Source organism: Etheostoma spectabile, unplaced genomic scaffold (genome assembly GCF_008692095.1).
Source record: "Etheostoma spectabile isolate EspeVRDwgs_2016 unplaced genomic scaffold, UIUC_Espe_1.0 scaffold317, whole genome shotgun sequence".
NCBI classification, from domain to species: Eukaryota; Metazoa; Chordata; class Actinopteri; order Perciformes; family Percidae; genus Etheostoma; species Etheostoma spectabile.
This window is the reverse complement of record NW_022605584.1, coordinates 275,536-289,674: the sequence shown is the minus strand read 5'-3', so window position 1 is coordinate 289,674 and position 14,139 is coordinate 275,536. Positions and strand designations below refer to the sequence as shown.

General features: G+C 42.7%; 1 long non-coding RNA gene across 1 annotated transcript in view; it reads left to right on the top strand.

Annotated features, from left to right (window-relative positions):
• LOC116686159 (uncharacterized) overlaps positions 1-1,393 on the top strand; it is an 11,121-nt gene extending 9,728 nt beyond the window's left edge. The window contains exon 3 of the long non-coding RNA XR_004331166.1: positions 1,382-1,393. This is a non-coding gene — a long non-coding RNA (uncharacterized LOC116686159). The remainder of the gene's footprint in view (positions 1-1,381) is intronic.
• The last annotated feature ends 12,746 nt before the right edge of the window (positions 1,394-14,139 follow it).

Sequence of the window (14,139 nt, the reverse complement as noted above, 5' to 3'; positions counted from 1 at the left end):
ATAGAGTCCAGATAAATGTGCAAAGTGCAGGAAAAGAAGGGGCTTCACCTTTAAATAAAGAGATTGGGGAGAAATGTGTTAAAGGCAAATTGCTGCAGTGGGGACAGACTAAACAAAGCCGTGCTAACGGGTCACATTAATACATATGTATTGCTATGCTACACCGCAATGACCAAAGCAACACAACTAAGCTAGCAGCTGTGTCAGTCTCTCCTCAGGTACAGCAATGGTTCCTGCTTCAGTATGCCAACATGCAGTTGTTAAGAAATTCAAATGTTTACCGTGTCCACCATTTTAGTTTAGCATATTAGCATGCTCACATGTACTAATTAACACTGAGAACGAGCCTGCACGGTTGCCGTAATAAGCAACAAAGAAAGACCTTAGGGTTAGTTAACATTAGGGATTGGCTTAAAACGAGTCACCTAAAACTACTCCAATGAGGACGTAATGTGACATCCCGGTGTACGGTCGGTAACACATGGTTAATTTCAAGAAGTGACAGCTGGTTGCGGGTTTGACGTGGGGAGTTGAAGCAGTGTGTTGGTTCGAGACATCCACCAACCCGACCCGCCTCCTTACACAGAATTTGGCGCTCTTACACTTGGTCACCTCGCTCCCTTCTTTGCTCTCGAGATAATTGCTTTAGCCACGAGAGGTCGGTGCCTAAGAAACGTAGTTCTGGGGTGTAATGAGCTGCTTCACAATCCACCTACAGTCTGCGGTTGTTTTCTGAGCGAGGACGCTCTGGTCTGGCACGTATTTCAGTTTAGACATAAGTGGACCAACTGACTCTGCCATCTGTGAAACCATGCTGTTAGCACACACATACACATAGTACACATACTGTACGTATACATAGCCATTACATAACCCGGATTAGCCTAAGTGTTGTTGACAGCAAACAATGTCATCATCAGTGTGTTCATGCTTTACTGACTGATCCAGACAGCTCATTCATGATCCACAGCATGAGTCTGGTCCCGGAAAACTAATGAGCAAGTGAAGGCAGCAGTGTGATAGGGCTGAGACAGGGGCCTCAAACAAGCATCATAATACCATACATGCTGTAGATATGATAAAGTAGCAGTAACTACACTAAAGTACTTCTTTCTGCCACATGGCAGCCTGAGTCTGTTGTCTTTCGGGGTGTCTGCATGGAAACCAGAGTACTCTAACCACTTCTATATTTCAACTCACCTGTTGCCGAGGCCTCTTCTGCAGTTTAGACCGACTAAAGACTAAGTAATATTAATTGTGTGTTGAGCAGTACAATCATTGAAGCATTATTAATTAGCTACAGAAGTCTTGTTTACCAGGAATGAGACAGTGTTCATTTTAAACTCACTGTAGTGCACCTAATTAAAAGAGCAAAGTTAAGGATTTGAGAGATTGAGTAAAGCTGTCTATGTTATTTTGGTTCCTTGGTGAAAATGGTGTGTGAACAGGAGAGGCTGCACAGTAAGAGTTGTGTGTCATCAACATCCAGCGAGAAACTGCACTTCGGGTGTCAGGATGACCACATTATAAACTCAGCTGGAAGCAGAGTGCTGGCTTATGTTTTGGGCTCTTTTTGTCCTTTTACTTAGCAAAAGGCACGCCCATGCTGCTGTCTCCACGATCAAACACACAATCAAGCCAAGTATAGTTGGGGCAGTCAGTTTGCTAGTGGGGAGTTCAGACCTTAGATGACAATCAGCAACAACAAAGCACATTTTATACCAAAGAAATAGACTGCAGACTGATTGGAATTGTAGTTATTTGAATGTATATTTAAACCTCCTGTTGTCCTCAGGTCAAATTGAACTGATTACAAAGTTTCTACATCAGAAATGTGGTTTCCTTCAAGCAGACCGCCCCAAAATAACACAGATGGCTCCATACAACGCTCTTCACGAGTAACATTAATGATAACACTTAAAAAACAATGAAATGGTTTCTAAACCGCATCCTGACAAACACTTTGACACTCACGCAGGCCCGAGAGCCATGTTCCAACACCACTGGATGATGTTGCTTTCCATTTTGAAAGGAATAGTTTGACATTTTGGGAAATATGCATATTCATTTTCTTGCGGACAAGATTGGTAGCACTTTCATGTCTACGAAGCTGGAGCTGAGAGGCTTACCATAAAGACTGGAAACGGGAAACAGCTAGATTAAAACTAATCCCCCCCACCAGCACCTCTAAAGCTGACTCCTTAATGAGCAACACACCAATTAAGTAATGCCATGTCTCGTATGTTTGATCTGTACAAACATCTAAAGGGAAAAACAAGGGGGGAAAATGTAGTTGTTCTAGTGCTACAAACCAACTTCCAGTCACCTCAATTTGTGTTTTATCGGGGCAGAAATCTTAGAGACAGACATGTTTGTTGTTGATAGCTAAAATATGTCTAAAGGGAAGAGGGAAGACGTTGTTTCATTAACCAATGCACATGGAAATTCCCATTAAAGGGCAGTTTTGACCAGAGTATGACAACCAATGAAAATAGGACTAAAATACCAGTGAATCAGAGTATAGATTGATGAGTGACAGCAACATCTGCCATCCACATCTGCTGAAGATTAAGACACAGTGTGATTAACGGATGCCAGATGCACTGTTGGAGCAGCCTCATTATATTTCATAGCTGTTGAATGTTTGTACTAGGGATGCACCAGTTGCGCATTTCTGAGCCGATACCAACACGTGGGACATTGTTACCCATGCTGATGTTTGTTGGTTCTTTTAAACCAATAAATCTTTATAAAATATTAAACCATCACACTAACTGCGAATGGGCAGACATTCCTCGCCCTTTGCGAGTGTACCTGCAGGACCCATAGAGTACGTAACCCCCTCACGGGGAAGGAAATATGTAGCTACACTGTTGATTTGGAGGATTTTCCGATTCTGTTGTTGGCTGTCATCTCGATTCCAGCAGTGGTCATGGTGTCTGAGCAGCGGCACGCTACCGCTAAGCTGTAGTTAAACTGTGCATTTAGCTGCATGCTATCAGCGGTAAGCTATGCTGTCTGCAGGGATTTTACCTTCTTGAATGCCGTGGTTAACATGGCCTGTGTTACCCTGTCTGTCCTTCTCTCTTGGCTTCCAGGTCATCTCTCTGTTTTTTAATTAGTTTTCTGGTAAACGTATGCTCTAAATGTTCCAGGAATATTTCTTGAAGCTGGGTAGGCTAGTGTCGTATGAGTCAGACTAACTAACACAACATTAAGGCAGTGCAAAAAAAGATGAACATCAGCTACTGTCCTCGGCCTGTTGCAGTGAATACACAGATTTCGATGTCTAGTTCTTGCATCGTGCATCCCTAGTTTGAATATAACAAGCCGTTTGCCTGAGCTCTGAAGATCCAATAGTGCGGCCAAAACACATGTTGCATCAGCTGACAGCCTGCTCATTGCCTCCATCAGTTACCATCTAATTATTGCTGTGCAAGTCAACATGCGGAATATTTCCATTACCTCGTCAGGATGGCTTGACAGGTGCTCGCATCCCAGCTCTGGAGCTGGCACAGGAATGGATTTAGTGGCGTGGAACTATTGACATTACGTGAGATTTGCAGAGTTATTTCCCCCGAGGCACTTGCACAGTTTTCTTTGCAGCAAACATAAGCTCTGGGATTGAAGGTCTTTTGACATCACCAATACCTCCTGACACGTACTGGGCACGCTCTGCCAATTCATAGACTGGCCCGTAACCTCAGAGGGATCCAGTGTGTGTGTGTGTGTGTGTGTGTGTTCAAAAGTAGTCTTATAAGCTTTCATGTACCAGACACTGTCTAAAGTTCTAAAGATTTGAGAATATTTCCTTTCACTTTATCGGTCGGTTCTGCCAACCAAACAGTATAAAGTAAAAACAGGTATGGTTCTCGTGCATGGCTTTATTAATTATCTTATTATGTAATTAAAACAGCACTTGGCTAACATAGCTTTAATTCCCAGTTTCCTTTTCTCTATTCTTCAATTTCTACGAATGACGTTCAAGGAGCCTATAGGTGTTTTTGTTCACTTTATTGTATAGGGTGTTTGGTCATTATGTAACAGGAACAATTTGTACTATGATACATTCAAGTGCTGTGGGATCCTCAAGCGTCATTCACTTTTTAATGGATAAAGCTACCAAGTTCACATATTTTAATTTTTCTGACCGTGCATCAAATATACAATACTAAGCAGCAGTCCCGTTTCAGATGCCTCATTTATGATCAAAAGAAGACAAACACTGCCCTCCACATGGGAATTGGGATTTCTAAAAAACGACGACAGATGGGCGTTACACTAGAAACGGTGTCAATGTGAGACCGTTGTTTAAAACTAATCAAAATATCTCCTTCATTAATGATATAAGAATTCACAAAGCCATTCTTACAATTAATATTCCACACAGTGTTGTTTGATCCATCTGCGATGAAAAACAGAAATACAACAAGATACTATCATGACATGAAGCTGCACCCCATTTGGAGTCGATTGGGATTTATAACGGGAATCTGGCGTTTTATATATCCACATATTTCTGTGGGTACCTATGTTTCGTCCATACGCCACTTGTGACGCAAATTTGCCCCACAGTTTTAGAAATGATGCCCCACACCTTCCCACCAGTACTTTAACGCACCGGACGTACTTCCAGCGTCTCAACTGAAGTACATTGCTAGGATAAAGTACAGATAAACAGTATACAGCATAACATAAGGTATTCTTTCTTCCTATACTTCCATCTTAAAAGGAGAGGCTTCTGTTCCATTGTGGATGTGTGATTTCATGGAAATAGATCGTTCAACCTTACTAAAATGGAGACTTTGGAGACTAAGGCTCGGCAGCTCAGTGGTCCGCATCGCACGAGCTTGCCAATGTACTTTCGCATCACAGAGAGAAAGAACAATGTTAGTCTGCATATTCTTTTTGAAAGAAAGCACACCACACACACTACGCACACTTGAAGCCTTTAGGAGATGGAAGCCAAGCAAGGCGTAAAGGCAATCCATTATTTATAATGTATCTGAGAGATGTGGCAGGGAGAAAAAAAGAGCTTTATTTTTAGGTCAGCGTGTGGAATCCATTTTCACAATGTAGAGTCACAAAAAGCAGCACAATGGTTGAATTCCACTCATCTCGAACCAGAACGAGACACTAGAATTCCATTTCTGAGGAGCGAGCGTGTTGTGGCTTTACAAGCACCAGTCCATTAGTCCACCAGGAGTCCACGTTTCTAGCAGAGAGAGAGAGAGAGAGAGACTTATTGGCATCATAAAACACCATCACTGTCACATTGATCCAGTTTTATCCACTGGCTGACTGGTCTGGGAACCAGCCGGCCCTATCAATCAGAGACCAGGGGCTTCAGAGAGGCCGCCACCCCCCCCAGAAAAGACACTTTCAAATGTTTTCATCTCCATTTGCCAAGTTAACAGACTGGAGCTGTTGGCAGCAGATGTTCACCCAGAATTATTTATTTATCTGCTGAAGGTTAGCTGATAGTGGATGCTTTTTCAGCTTTGCTTCTCCAGTACAGCTGGGACACACACACACACACACACACACACACACAATTCCCCACTGTCCCGAGTGTTTTCACTTCCTTTTTTTACGCCTGCTGCAGGGATTCAACCCCTCTTTTCTAACCTGTGTGCCATTTAATGCTCCTAACCTTTATTTAAACAGCACGTTGTTACAGTACAGGGTCTAGCTCTCAGCAGGCTCTGCGAGGTGCTGGAAGGCCAATAACGGGGTGCAAAAAAACACACACACTAAGGGCGAATCTATAACAAAGGTCCAGCAGCAGCCATCGGGGGGTGTGGAGATAATTATTTTTCAAATTTCCTGCAGTTTAGAGCCGTAGCTTCCATCTACCCTTTAATGCATGGGGAACATTTCATCTCATGTTCCTACTCTCAGTCTCTCTGTGACTCTGAAGGTCTTTGCACACAGAGGAGTTCTCTCTCTCTAGTCTAATAATAACTATACAGTAATAATATTAAGGTTGCAGTGTTTTTAGAGTGATTGTGGGATGTGATAGTGATGGAGAAACCACGTTGTGTTTTGAAGCCCTTAAAGAGACAGAGAGTGACATGGAGAATTGTAGCAGAGGGTGTGGAGCAGGAGCATGGAGGCAGAAGAAGACTCCAACTACCGATCCAGAGCCAGAAACACCTGCAGGAAGCAATAGGAGGAGAGAGGAGAGGGCAAGACTCTGGGAAAGGCAAGAAGTGGAGTTAGTAACATGCTAACGTGCTCAGTGCATCATGGGAAGTCCCCCAGCAGTCTAGGCCTATAGCAGCGTAACTAAGAGATGGTTCAGCCCTAACAATAAACGTTATCAAAGAGGAAAGTCTTAAGCCTACTCTTGAATGTGGAGACGGTGTCTGCCTCCTGAACCCAGACTGGAACCTGGTTCCACAGGAGAGGAGCCTGATAGCTGAACGCTGTGGTCCCTGAACCCAGACTGGAACCTGGTTCCACAGGAGAGGAGCCTGATAGCAATCAGTGGATTTAACTCCCTTATTTCCCTCTCCAGAGTAGTCACAGCGCTTTCTTGCGTTGTTGTTTGTAAAGCATCAAAGTTTAACAAAAGAACGGTTCCCATTAGAAAGGATCCCTTTTCATTGTTATCTTCTATGCAGATGCTCTCCCCTACAAAATCACCGCAGTAGTTGAGAATGATTTATTATTTCCAGATAGAGCTATTTATTTCCTCTTGTAAAAAATCGTGAACGTCCATGTCTGAATATGAATGAGGCGGAGGTGCAGTTTAATATTTCCAAACCAGGGTCTGCAGTGGAGACCTTTTGGAGATTTTCAGCAGGGAGTCCTCTTCACGAGAGCTAAATGAGAAGACGCATGGCAGGAATGCAGAAGACGGGCTTAGAATCTGTTTATTTATGGCTCCGTGTGCCAGCAGGCGACTTGACAAGGTGAGGGAACCCAGAGAGAATTTATTTAACGGGAGAAGATGAGCTCCAGTCCCTTTGTGCATATCTGACACTTTCTAATAAGACTGGGAACCCCTTCCTCCACTCATTTCATTTCATTGTTGTCTTTACAGATCTGGTATATGTGTCTGGTATATATGGTATAGTGTGGCACGAAGAGAGACAAAGGTCCAGTCTTACGTGTGTTATTGGGATCCCCTTTATACTACACTTTGTTCCATTAGACATATTAGCAGCATCACTAATGTGCAGCTGCACTGATATATCACAATTGGACAAAATGTTTCACTTCCAAATCATTCATACTCAAGAATTTGAAACCAGTCTTTGATGATATTTATGGTGGGCTTTTGTTCAGCACCCTTTCAATGTGAAATAATCTCTTTATAGCATTCTGTTTTGGTAGTGGCGGAGTCCGCCATCCCAGCATTGCATTCAGATCGTCTGCCTAAGCATAAGGGCTTCACAGGAAACCGCACACGCAAGATAAGCTAAGTAAAGATTAAAATCGAAGGAATTTAAGAAAGTCCGAAAAATAGACAGGGTCAATACTGTAGCCCAGAAAACCACACTGACACTATTAACGTCAACATTGAATGAAAGTCTTTAAATATCGTACACAACAACTTGTACAAGTGGAACTGAAATAACTTTGGTGTGTGACCTTTTCCATTTAGGAGCCAAACAAGCCTCTTCTTCAGTGCAGCTCATGCACAGCTCTTCACAGCTCATATTGTGCTGTGGCTCTGCCGTCTATAAAAAGCAGGACTCAGCCACATGGTCGGAGGCTGCGGCACATCAGACGGACGCACACTGGACACAAGGACTGTGGAAGGCTGGGAGCATCCAACCCAGATGGTCCGTTTCTTTGTGAACTGCCACTGAGTATCCTAATTATTATTCGTGTGAAGAGAGGCTTCTCTAGCATTGGCTGACATGGCCCGAGGCAAGGCCAAGACTGACCCCGAAAACACACACACACACACACACACACAGTCAAATGCCGGGACTGAAATAGCAGCATTTAATCATGTCAGTGAATGAAACTTTAATAGTCCTCTATAGTCTTTTCAGGGTGTTGACTGTGCTGCTCTTTAGTGCCTTTGTTCACGAACACTTTGCAAAACACAGTTTAGCCTACAATGAACACAGTGTGTACTGGGATGCACACACGCGTTACAGTGTGCAGTTATGTGCTGATGTCTTCTCAATTTCTACATGTCATTTGTCTTATAGCTAGCTCTTGCTCAATTTCACTTTCAGCTGGGTTGCTGGTATTTTGCCACACATTCATTTCTTTTTCTTTAATGATCTCCTCAAAGTTCCTCAATATAGAAACATGGGACTTTTCTCCAGATAATGTAAAAATACAATACAAGATGTTAATGTTATGGAATGTTAAAACGTTTCATTAGCTACTAAAAAGTAATGTTTTTTTATTTTTAAAAAAGGAGCTCTAAAATTTAATATCATTAAATACTAATCTTTGATCTTTCATATAAGATGAATTTCCCTTCAAACTTTACATGTAAAAATTGCATGGAAATTTAACTGGTTGTAGTCAAGGTTGTCCTGGATCCATCAGAACGTTCAGCTAACCTTTCAACAGGTTTTAATGACAGGTCAAAGATATATATTCAATGATATTTTAACTTTGGAGCTCCTAACCATTTGCCCCTAGCTATTTGTCCCTAACCATTTGCCCCTAACCATTTGCCCCTAGCCCTCCGCCCCTAGCCCTCCGCCCCTAGCCATCCGCCCCTAGCCATTCACCCCTTGAATCTAATTTTATCTAATCTAACACACAGTATCCATATGCTAATACTCTTTCCCTGCCCCTGTGTCTCATGGTGTCCCCCAGGGATCCATTCTGGGCCCAGTACTCTTCAGCCTATACATGCTTCCTCTTGGTAATATCATCAGAACATTTAATATTTCATTCCATTTCTTTGCAGATGACTCCCACCTGTACATCCCACTTAAATCTCGCAACTCCATGCAGCCTCTTTTAGACTAAAAGAAATTTAAACATGAATGACTAACAATTTCCTCCAGTTAAATGATGATAAAACTGAAATTATTGTTTTTGATTGGAAACCCCAAAATTCCATCCCTGACACTGGTGGCACGGCTTCATATGGTCACCTTACACCTGTCCTAGCCTCCTTGTACTGGCTTCCAGTCCCGTCTAGGATACAATTTAAAATACTGCAGATGGTTTGTAAAATGCTCCATGCCCTGGCCCACAGTTACATAGCGAGTAGCATTCATCCCCATGTGGCCCCCAGGTGCCTCAGATCTTCCAATCGAGGTCTCCTCCCTGTCCCGCGGTCTTGGCTTGAGCAAAAAGGTGACTGAGCCTTTTCTGTTGCTGGCCCTCAGCTCTGGAACCAACTGCCACTTGACATCAGAAATGGATAAAATAAAATGCATTTTAAAATGTTGAGTTCGACTTCAGGCAACTTTTATAGACGTTAGCTTTTGGGTACAGACAAGATGAAAGATGAAATTGTTGCTAGTGGCAAGTGTATAGCTACAAATGAGTCCTAACACTCTGCAGGTCATTGGGTCTGCAGTAACCATTGTTAGCTGGGATAACTACGGCCATCTGATTTAAGGATGGGGAGCTGCAGACAGAGCGGAGGCAAGCTAATGCTATTAGCTAAAGTTACTGTGTGGACCTGGCTTTAGTAAGTTAAAGAACAGCAGGAGAACAACTTCACGGCACTGCTCCTACACATTTAAAATTCAGCTGGTTGCAATCTGCAACCTTAATGCTAGATGCCACTGAATCCTTTGAGTAAGTAGCCACTGAGCTGTTGGATGGAGAGACACCAATAGAGAGACAGATAGAGAGACGGACAGAGAGACAGATAGATGAGTAAAAGGAAAAGTCAAGGACATGGCAAAAGGTGGCATTAGAAACGAGCACAGTTATCCACCCAATTAAATTTATAACCTGCATTTGGCAGTCTGGGTTTCAGAAATTGAAAAATGGGGACGTGTGTCCTCAGGCATGCCCACACACACACACACACACACACACACACACACACACATACACTGCACTCCTCAATCAAAGCACCAGCAGCTGTAAGCGTCATTTCAAGGGATGCCATTATGCAAGGAAATGTCATTAGCGATTTTACAATTTCACGCATCGGTGCCGCTAACATGTCTCTGGAAGACGGCAGGGCCCGGGCGAAAGGTAAGGGCCCCAAACTCGGAACGCAAAGCCGTGACTGAGACGGAGGAAAGTGAATTATCTGCAGCGGAGCGCCCCTCCCCTCCACTGGGGCCGTCATCAGTCAGCCTGGTGCCACCGACTGCCTGAGATTTTAGTTTAAATAACCTCATCAGTTATTTTCTTAAACCCATAGAAACATAAAACTACCACAGCCTCTTTATTCCCGATCACATTCACAGTGTGGAGCAATAATAGAGGATCAAGCTAATGGGGTTTGTTTCTATACCTCCCTTTTTCCAGGAGGAGGTTTTTAGAAAACCATTAAAGATATTATCATTCCAACTTTGATCTACCGTTAAGCATTGGGCCAGTCTTGCCATAGTACTGCATGGACATGTTTTCCTGTGCAATGAGGAATTATTTTGGTCATTATTATGTCATCTCATCCATTTTGCTCATGGTCATTATCTTGGGACTCCGTGTGGGGGTTCTGACCCCCCTGTTATAGATGATAGGCTTAACCTATGGTCCGCTTGCCTGACCCCATTCTTTCTTGTCCCGTTGGACTTTCCTTTAGCAATGTTGCGTTGCAGATCTCAGCAAAATAACCTGGTGAGATCATTCACTGACCATTCTTTGGAAGACATTATTTATTAAATAACGCTATTTTAAGTTTTGCCATCCAATAATTAGAGATCGATCACGCTATTTCTAGGCCCAAAGTAGGCTCATTTCTGCACCCTAGGCTTCATTGCTGCTGCAAGATGTTGCAGCATTTGGAAGCTCCATCTGTACGTTTTACTGTACATCGGTTATTAACCTATTGATAATTCTCAACTTTTGACTGTATTTGTCAATGTGGTGTCTGTTCCTATTAACATATTCAGTAATTGGCAGGGGTGTTGGCTTCTCTGTAGGCCTGTCAGTTGTCCAATAGAGCTTTGAAAACTCATTTATAAGCACTAATTGCTTCCACAGATGACACACGCCGTACTTAGTCTTCATCCAAACATGAGGTGCTCTTCCATGGGGTGTCTACATGATATGTTCTCTACACTGCAGAAGCTAACTACAGCAAGGCTGTCCAGGATGTCTCCTATGCTGTTTATATATTTCGAATACTACATCTGGATGCAACTGAACATCTAACCGTGGGCAAGGGAGATGGAGGATTGTTCCTCCACAGAGAGCCAGACTCCAAAGAGGTTATAATTAAACCAAGTCCTCGGAGGGATCAAGCAACAAGCTGTCAGCGCTGTCAGTCTGTTGGAAGACAATGCAGTGCCATGATGGGGGGGGGGGGGGGGGGGGGGGGGGGGGGGGCTGAATGGGGACAGTAGGGACACATTTTAGAAGCATGGTGTAAAATTAGCATCCTCAGTTTTAGGGAGCTCCTACATTACATTAAAATAACCCATCAGTTAAATCTGTTTAACCCTTGTGTCGTCTTCCCGCCGACCTGGACACTTTAGTTTTTCTGAATCAACATTTAAAATGGAAAACCTTCTATCAAGGTTATGGTCGTCTTTTCTTTTACATTTGTTACTTTTTTCCACATTTTTCTTTCTTTTTTTAAATTTCTTTGACCAATTATTTTTTCTCCAAATCTCCAAATTGACAAAAACACATCAAATACAATGAAAGTAGTGAACTGATTGTTAATTTAACTTGTGAGGAGCACTGTTGGGAATAATCCACGTTACTTTTTTGGACAATTTGTTTAAAAGAAACCCACATTTCTGATATAAACATTTTGGACAGGGGTCAAATTAGACTCAAGGACAATAGGAGGGCTAATCAATAAAACGTATCATAAATCTGTTAAGTGCTGACTTTTAATTTGTAAATGTCAGTCATAGTACTTTCCTAACTAAACTGCATTCTCCATTAGGTTTAAGGGAAAGCATACTATATGTCCTGCCTACTTGAACTAAACTTGGAGAAAAATGATCGAGGAAGAAGCTAGTTTTAGTTTTGACAAAGCAGTTTATCATTTAAACTGAATCCATGCTTAACAATTCAAATGTAAAAGCAATGATTATGAGAGAAACAACAAGCCAACATTCCTTCAACATTTGGCAAATAAAACAGAATTGGCTAAATGTTACTCTTCCTGGATTCATCCTCATGGTTTTGATGGAAAAAAGAGGTGCTTTAACACATTAAATACAGTCAAAGGCAGCATATTAATATAGTCGCATAACGCAGCCATCAAACAGCACTTCTTGGGTGCATTTTTATCAACAATATCTATTTTTAGCATTCTGCATCCACTCTTCTCTTCAAATGGCAAATCCCCATTGGTTGTTGAAGTGTGCCAAGTCAGGAGGGGAGCGATCTAATAAATAATCCATAATGTATCAAAGATAATTATTACTGCATGTATGAGAGAGACACGCACACACACACACACACACACACGTGCAGCCAAACACACCTTGACCTCAGCCTGAAAGCAAAGACAAAGACAATGAGAAAGCTCTTGGTTGTCATGTAATTATTTGGTTGATGCTCATATTTCTTAAACTATATGAAATGAATTCCCCTCCCTGGCAGAATGCCATTTCACAGCAGCGTTAACAGCTCTACTCCATCCAGTTTGGACTGGAAGGCAGGCTTGTGTTCTGTCACGGGATGGAGAAAAAGGCCTGGATGAAGCTGTTGTGTCATGGCTACCTTCAGGCTGTTTTACAACAGGAGTCCATGCGTGGACATCCCAGGGGTCGCACGCAGCTTCCAGCCATGGTGCACTTGGAGAAGGTATCAGCAGAACATCACTGAAGGACAAGACAGGGTGATGGTGGGACCTCTGTGTCTGCTGGAGGGTGAACCGATGTCCAGCACACGTGACCAATTAAGTGTCTTCCAGGGTACCTCTGTTATTGGTACGTGGAACACATGGACGCTGAAAAATACAAGCCAAAAAGTAACGCAACGCTCCAACAAAATGTGTTATGGTGAGAAAACACTGAACGGAAATAGAACTTTGTTTACCAGAAAACTCCGCAGGGTCCTTTGACACCTTTTAAATCAAACTGTATTTTGGTTATGCACACTAACTGTTAATGTAGAAAATATGAGGGTACAGTAGGACAGCAGGCTGAGTTGAGCCAGTTTTTACTCAAAGCGTCTTTAACGTGAGGGCATGACAATAATCTCTCCAACTAAAATATCTACATACATTATAGGATGTGGTGTATCCCTGGGAATCATCACTTTGGATCTCAAATAAAAGTTATTGTGCTGGGCCCTAAACACCTCCTAATTTCGTTGGCTGTTCCTTCCAGGGTACAGCCAGTATGTAATGACTGTATTTAACCCACCGGTTACACATATAATCAATAATACAATAAAACTAGACGGAGGTAGGGCAGTACAGTCCGATCCGGTTGAGGAGAGTTCTAGCCCGACCAGGCTCCTCTCTTTACCCTGACTCTCTTAGTTCTGCTGTAATAGTTTTAGACTGCAGAGGGACTGAGCTCTTCTCTCCTTTATCTTTCCATTTGTGTGCATCGGTCTAGACCTACTCCATCTGTAAATTGTGGAGTGATAGAGAAATAATGGCCTGTGTACACACACACACATCAGCAGCATTCGCCCTCATGTGGCCTGACTGACCTCAGATGTAAGTTACACTTTTGGAGTCATTTGTAGGAAATATTAAGTAAGGCAGCTGGGTAAAAAACACACAACTATAAATCAGGGGTTAAAGTATACAAACTGATTGGTAAAACACCTCAATGCAGTTTAATGCAGCAAAGCTTCATCTTTGAGGCTTCTGCACCGTGCCACAGAATAAAATCCATTTTCCCGCCAAGGGCCAGCTAAGCTGCCTAATTGGGGGACCAATGCAAAGGTGTTTTTTTATAAACAGCAGATAGAATCAAGGCATGGCTGTGGGGAAGAGATGTAAAGATACAGTTCAGAGGATTACTCTTAGCAGATGTGAATAGCACATCAAAAGGGATTTAGGAGTGGCAGTCAGTGAGGGATTTATGCACTGTGGAGGACGGGGGG